We start from the raw sequence: 8,230 nt of genomic DNA on the forward strand, positions 1-8,230 counted from the left end.
CCGCAGTGAAAATACGATTGGTTGTATTAGGGCACAGACGCTCTTCTATCTCCTCCTCTTCCTCGACGTCCTCAGAGCAGAGAACGAGGAGGAGAGGGCATCGATGAAATCACAGGTAGTAAAATGAGGTGCAGGCAGGTAAATTGAATGAGCCGTCTGTCAAGAGCACAAAGAACCTCCGAAGAATCAATAATAATCTTTGCACACTTTCAATTTATTTGCTTAGCGGGGGGGATTAAAGATCGTTCAGTGCACCATATGGTATTATGGCGCCTCTGACTCTTAAAACAGGGAGTGTTTTTGTGTTCAGACTAAACTCCTTCGTGCAAACAGGAGTGGGAGTTTGGTTAATGCTTTGATTTTTATATGAAGACTAATTTCCAGCTCAAGGACACATCTGGAAGTATATTTATGAGTAAAAGGCACAGCAGGTGTAGACGAGTGTCCATCTGTCAGTTTTACACCATCGACCAACAGCGGGTCACGTCTCTGTCTGACCTGGAACTCCACTTAGACGAGTTTAATGTTATAAACGCCAAGTAAAGCGAGTAAAACATCAGGTACAGTGGACCCTTGAGCAGAGGCGTCACAAACTGTCTTGTTTAATCTTCATTACGTTATCTGTTCAGTTTGGTTGTCGATAAAGTTTATACAAAGTCAGGTGCATCACTTCCTGTTTTGTTAACCAATTAGAAAAAGGGAAGACACATGTTAAGAACTGATGAAACAATGTTGTAAGTTACTTTAATTCGTAATACAGGAGCTTATGTTTATTTCATGCAGTTTTTAAATAATTTTGGTTAAAGGGGATGATGATTGTAATATAGAAATGTGACGTGTGGACGGTCACTGCTCATGGAGACTGCACGGAGGTGATGGTCGTCCTGTTCAATAATTCATGTAAACTGAATATTTTTTACTTTTTCTGTGTTTTTGACCACAGTTTTCACTCCAGGTCATGTTGAGGAGTCCACATTAAAGCTACAAAACACCACGTCGAGTTTATCGTGGTGTTTATTCCACGGTTGTTGCACCTGGATGAGAAAACTAAACATACTGCTCCTTCATAAAACATAAAAAATGGACTAAAACAGAAACAGAGCTAAACAACAATAGGTTACACAAACAATTCATGCATTTATTTATACAACCAGTAGGTGCTGCTGTAACTCTGCCTCTGCATTCTCCTCAGACACTCCTCCTGGAAAAACACAAAACACACAGATGGTTTTTCATTTATATACAAGAAAACACACACATATATATGAAAAACACATAATACACATAGACACACACATATACAAACACACACCACAGATTCACACCTGTCTGTTCTTGTAAATTAATGAGTTTTTAATAGTGAAGGTTAATTAACGCTTGATTTTTTGAGACAAAAGAAACACATAAATACATAAATAAAAGCAGAACAGCCCCGTGTTGTGTTTCCACGCCCACACACAGCGTTACATTGTGTTAGTGTTGTGCTGTGAGTCGTTTACAGCCGGATGTGGACAGAGCTCGCTCAGAGTGCTTCCTCTGCAGTCACCTGGGACACGCTGCAATTATCATTCATTTTAATGTTGTTCTGTTCCTTCGCCTCACGTGGATCACAGAGACGACGAGCGGGGAAAGTGAGGCGAGCTCGTCCTGGTTCTGCAACTTTCAGAGTGGTTTGGTTGTTGTTTGTACGAAAAGTATTTACCCGAGTGCATTAGACAGAAGTGAAAACATGTCAGGGCTGCGTCAGTGCATCAGTTTAGAAAAAAGATGAAGACGGGCACAGGTTCTTTATAAAAAAAAACTACATGAAAAACAATAATTACAACAGCGCAATTGATCTTTTACTCACGTGAATCCTAACAGCACCCGTTTTATTTCTTTTGCGCTTCATTTTTAAACATTTCCGTGCCTTTACTGGACAGAAACGACAACGACCACACCTGTGCCACGCCCTAAACTCCCTCAGCACAGGTGAACATGACACTTTAACTCCAAATATATCAGTTAAAACGCTGCAAATGAAACTGACTGACACTTCAAATCCCAAAATCATGTAGCTTGAGGTTTTCCCCCATGGCTCCTGTTTATAAATTACAGAAATAAGTCATATTTTTAGTATAAAGACATGATATTTTGACAATCTAAGCATGTTTGAATTGAGATTTAACTCAAAAAGGATTGCATAATTATTACCCACAGTGCAGAAATATCACTTTGTAACATTATTGAACGATTAGATGTTTGTTCATTTTTTATTTTAAGTCATTTCAAAACAACAGCACCATCAGTATTTTAATATATCACTTGTGCTTGTTGATAAAAAGCCGTATGTGGAGTTTTACTGCGATTCAAACAAAACCAGACGAGTAACTTTATTGTAAATAATGCAGGACGGTGTAGACTCGGGGTATATGTGCACACGCCGAGCTAAAAGTGTGGACCTGGACTTTCTGCTGCGAGGAGGCGAAAGAATCAAACACACGAGTCTCATAAAGTTCATGCTGGGTGTGAGATTGGAGAGGAGAGAGGTCACGATCAGGAAACAAGCGAAGTCCACGCGCCGGGCCAGGTGAGAGCGCGGCAGACGAGGTTAACGCAGGTGAAGGCCACGGAACAGGTGCAACGCTTCCTCCGTGTGTGTGTGCAGCTCACGTTTCACCCCCAGACGATGGTCTCAGGGGTGGAGGTGTGGAGGCGAGCGACGTCCAGATGGTTTGGAAAATAACATTTGAATCTGTCGTTTGTTTTCGATGGAGGAGAGGGATGGTTTTGATATGCAGCGCACAGGCTTTGACACAGAACTGGAAGGGTTTTTTTGTTTCACTCAGATAAAGATAAACTTTCATTCAGTTGTCAGAATTCAATTTTCTTTTGCTGTGGACCATATATTGGTTGTCAAATATGTCGGGCAGATATTTACACTTTTTAGAGTCGCTATCAGCCTTCGATCTCAGCGCAGGACGATATTTACTGTAGTTTTGTCCGACCTGCTGCCGAAAGTGAAGTGTGAAAAGAAAACACCACACTGCTCTTTTTGTGGATTAGTTTTGAGTAAATTTAAATGATGGATTGTAAATTAAATTATCCAAATGGGCCTGAGGTTTAGCTGAGCAAATCTGTTTATCTGTGTGTGACCCCTGACCCCTGACCCCTGGGGTTACTCTTACCTGATCAGTGCTCTACACCTGTCTGCTCCTCCACCCCTCCCACTCTGCTCCTCCACCCCTCCCACTCTGCTCCTCCACCCCTCCCTCTACACCTGTCTGCTCCTCCACCCCTCTCACTCTACACCTGTCTGCTCCTCCACCCCTCCCTCTACACCTGTCTGCTCCTCTGACCCTCCCTCTACACCTGTCTGCTCCTCCACCCCTCCCTCTACACCTCTCTGCTCTGGCCTGGTCGGTTTCTTCTCGACTTTAAGTCTTATTTACACATTCTAGTTTAAAACACAAGTGCCAGGTTTTTTGATGTGACTAAACTGTGATCTCTGCACTGATGTTGAGCTCGTGGAATAACCTATTTTGGACTCGTGTGATTACAAACTGTAAACAGATTTTTCATTATTTTTTAACTGAACTAAATTCAAAAAAAGGAATGAACTGAACTCTCTCACACAAATTCAAATATTGAACAAGTTGTTGTTTTAAAAGGTTTTATTTTTGTGAATTAAATATTATCTCACCAAACTTATTTTGGGACTTTTGCCAGAGACATTTTCTTTTACTTCAGTCAAATCCATGTTTTGTGTCTTAATGCGCTGATTCCATAAATGATATAATAGTGGTCACATGTGCGTATGACTGAAAGGCTTTTATTCTGATTCTTCTCTTTTAATGTTCAGTGTTACGTGCCAGTTGGTCCAGGGGTAGTGGCACGCAACGAGTTGATGTTAAAAAACTGGGCGTAGAACAAAAGTGAGAGCGTGGAGACGTGGTCAAAACAATCAAAGTAAATTTATTCTTACAAAGTGTGCTCAAAAAAGTGTACAAAGTAAAACTAGATAATACAAAAAGAAACACAAATGGTTCACAGAAAAAATGCTGCAGCGGAGGACCCACTGGTCGCTGGTGGAGTGCGCAGCTCCGGGTGTTTATATCCAACGCTGATTGCTGACCTGCTCCAGGTGCGGCTCAGCCGGTGGGTGGATCTGGGAATTGGGAGGCAAGGCCAAAAACTGACGGACTAGTCCGTAACATTCAGTTTATGACAGTTGTTTATGATTATGTTTGAATTTTGTATGAATTGTGTGATACAAATAAACGTGCCTTGCTGTGCTTTACATATTCACCCAAAAATATCAACAGTGTCATTACTTTTCTCTATATTGGAAACAAATAGTATCAGGATCAGTCCAAAAAATCCCCCAAAAACATATCGATGGATCTCTATGTTGTAATAAAATGTAAAACCTCACAAAACCAAATAATGAATAGATTTAAGTGATGCACATTTGATTGTGTCCATATTTCTTCATATCACGGTGCAGTTTTACCTAAAAAGAACATCGGATTTGCAATGAAAATCTGTCACTTTGACTTCACATTTGATTTGCCCAAAGTGACACTGTCAATCACTGACAGACTGCGGTGAGGAAATATTCTTAGCAACACATTTTGTGGTGGTTTTATTCTGGTTTCTACCCACCAGAAGTGTGAAAGTGTCATGGGAGAGGATGCTTTGTGCCTCCTGCTCAATGCTGTAACTATATAACACTGGGCTGTAAGTGGTTTACAGGAGCTTCATTGCGTTTATGGTTTGTGTGTGGTTTCTAAGCAGTAAATTCAAAGTCTTTTTAGCCACATTCACACTACTAAGGTCTCTCAGAACACTTTGAATGGAGCCCATACCAAAATGTCTTCTTTTATGTGATTACAGCCATTTTTCCTTTTACATGTATTTTCCTTTGCTGAAGAAAGCTGCAGAGCCTGTGGCCTTTTTAGGATGCCTCTCAGGTGCCTGTGTCATTAGAGGTTATGCAACATGATCCTTGAATACCTCCTCTATTCTGTTATTTACCTTTAGCAGCAGGCGGTGGAAAATGTCTTCTTTATGAAATTAGAAAGAGGATGGTGCAGAGAAAGTTAATGGTCCACAGCCTTTGTATCAAACACACACACACACACACACACGTGCACATCCATGACACTAAAACAATGCAACTGCCTTGAGATTTTAATAAAAGAAGACGCACACTGAATAATGCATCGCACAGGGGTGGATGAATAGTCATTTAGCTCGTGTGTGGGTAATATAAGGTAAAAATGCCCCGGCTGCTCAGATGAATGCATAGATTCATTGTACAGAGTGAAACATGTGAGGAATTTTAAACTGCAGCTGCTGAAGCAAAGGCTGTGAAAATGATGGACCTGAGGAGCGACTGGAGAGGTGAAGTCAGCACCTTTGTCACTGCAGACCAGCGAGGAAATACTTTACAGGGAAACCTAATGATATGATTTAGTTTTAGATTCAGCTGTGATCGATAAACGCTGCCAAAACACACAAAAAAAAAACACACTGCAGCTCTTTTATCTTTATGTGATCAGAGAGAAATGGATTATAAATGTTGTATACATCTAACTCTAAGTATTTTATTTTATTTTTAAGCATATCTTTTCTTTACGCATGCCCTTATTTGTACTTATTCAGTGATTTATGTTGCATGTTTTATGTTTATTACCAAAGAAAGTTCCTAGTTTGTGAGATGTGTTCACTGACAATGGCAATAAAAGTCTGATTCTGATTCTGAAACGAGTCTGGTCACATGTATAGATTAAATTATATATATTTGAAGGGTTTTTATAGCAATAAAGGTTAAATAAATATAAGTTAATGCCATATTGTGGAGCATAAAGATAAGGTGATATACTTTGTGCACATAAATAATAATAAAAGTCGTATTTTCTCAGAATTTCATTACCGTATTACAAAAAATAACAGTTCTGCACAGACATAACTGTACAAATGTGTTGTTCTTTTAAATGAATGCATAATTAAACACTTTTCCAATCATTAAGTCAACCCACACATCCTTACTGTTTCTCCTGAAATGCCTGCTGTTTGTTACAGAATGCAGTGAAGAGAAAACAGAAATGATGCCAAATGAGCCCATTATTGTGTTAATTAACCCCAGCTTGTGTGCAGTGCGCTCTCTGTCCTCTTTGGCTTTGAAAAACATGGGTGTCGACTGAAAAACAGATTTAAAAATTAGGAGTTTTATTATATTAAGTGAGTGGGCTGGTGATTAAATGAACCTGAAAACTCTATCTACCCAGTGAACGTCTTTATCTGCAAAGTCACTGTTGATGTGGCAGTAAACGGTGGCAGAGTGGTTAGCGCTCCCGCCTCTCATTAAAGAGGTCAGCGTGTCTTCTCCAGACAGTCCTCATGTGCGACGGGGTTTTGTCCTCTCGAAGTCTGTGGGTTTATACAATTTATACAGACTTCATATAACATCATTATCTCATGTTTTTATTCTGGAAAAGCACATTGAACTGCTAAAAGTGCTTTATACAGAAACATCACTATTATTATTATTATTATTATTATTATTATTATTATTATTATTATTATTATTATTATTATTATTATTATTATTATTATTATTATATTTGTATGGATTTATTTATTTTTATTTTATTATTATTTATTCTATTATTATTATTATTATTATTATTATTTATTCTATTATTATTATCATGTATTTTTTTATTTATTTAACTATTTATTATTATTTTATTTTTATTTATTTAACTATTTATTATTATTTTATTTTTATTTAATTATTCATTTCATTTAATTATTTACTCCATATTTCCTGGTCAGCGCAGCTCAAAGTGTTAATATGAATAGACCCCAGGTTAAATCTCAGCTCTAAACTCTGTCTTTTGCATTATTCACCACTTTCTTTCCTTCCGTCCAGGCGCTTGCTTTGCTTAAATATAATAAAATGTGAATAAACATTTGCCTTCTTTTTGCTTTTAATCTAGATCTCCTGTCTCTTTCCTTGTCCTCCTGTCTGGCCACATTACAGCTAAATATGCACAAGTCATTATAAATTGGAAAATGTCCTGTGTCTGCAGCGGGACCGCGTTTCATTACAGCCAATGATGCCTATGAGCGTATATTATAACTCTTAGTGTGCCAATGCTAGGAAGAACTCGTCAGCTAAAACATAACTCAAACCCAAACAACTCGGCCATTAAAGATGCAAAAGATACGATACGGCCCATAGCGGGGAGTTATACGCTTAAAGAATGGGAGGAAAAACATTACAGCATAAAGCCCAATCACTTTTCAAAATCAATGCACCGCTGATTCATAGTAATGAAATTAGACACATGCCAGTAATATCTGCTAACCTGATGGGGTTTATCGATCCGCTCTGAAAAAGACCAAAGGAACACATTAAATCACACCATCTCAAAGCGGTTTCCATAAACACACCGACGTACACGTTCTTACTGTAAACGCAAACTAAAAAAAGACTTACTCACGGTTTATTTCTACTTTTGTTCAGTTCATGTTGGAAAATAGACAAATAAACTATATGAGAAAGGATAAATACATGTTTTATTTTAGTATTTTCCGGACAAAAGAGTTTATTATCAATGGCAGAAAAGAACATTCATATTGCCGTGTTATTATGTTATAAGAAAGTTGTGCGTTTCTTTTAATGGAAGACTAATAGTGGCCTTGAGTTGGATGTTTCCTCGCGCCATCAGAATGTGCAGAAATGGGTAGAGTGATAGTGGAATAGGGGCCATTATAAAGCCATTTAGCCGACAGCTCTCTGCTCTGTGGCTGGTAATGAACAGGGCTCAGTGAGGCCCTGCACTCTCCACACAGCTACATGCACTTCTGTTCAGCCGCACTCAAAACAATATGTTACCCACAATCCAACAGGGATGACCACATAATGATATGACTCAACATGGCCCCAACTGCAACTCCAACTTTTACCAGGGTCTGCTGTTTCCAAACACCTTCAGTGACTTTTCCAGAGGTATTTTACTGTTGCTGTTTCCATCTTAATCAAACGCGATTGTTCTGTGTCATGATTGAATTTACAGCTTCTCTTTGTACGAGCTGTGCACAATTGGATACATTTAGTTTAAATATAATGTAATTCATATTTTATTTTGAAGGTCAATCTAAGCTTTTCAAAAGGAAGTCGGCCATGCGTCAGGTTATGGATAGAGCTCATGGGTCCATTAAAATAAATATAAATAAA

This window comes from Periophthalmus magnuspinnatus, chromosome 3 (genome assembly GCF_009829125.3).
Source record: "Periophthalmus magnuspinnatus isolate fPerMag1 chromosome 3, fPerMag1.2.pri, whole genome shotgun sequence".
Classification (NCBI taxonomy): Eukaryota; Metazoa; Chordata; class Actinopteri; order Gobiiformes; family Gobiidae; genus Periophthalmus; species Periophthalmus magnuspinnatus.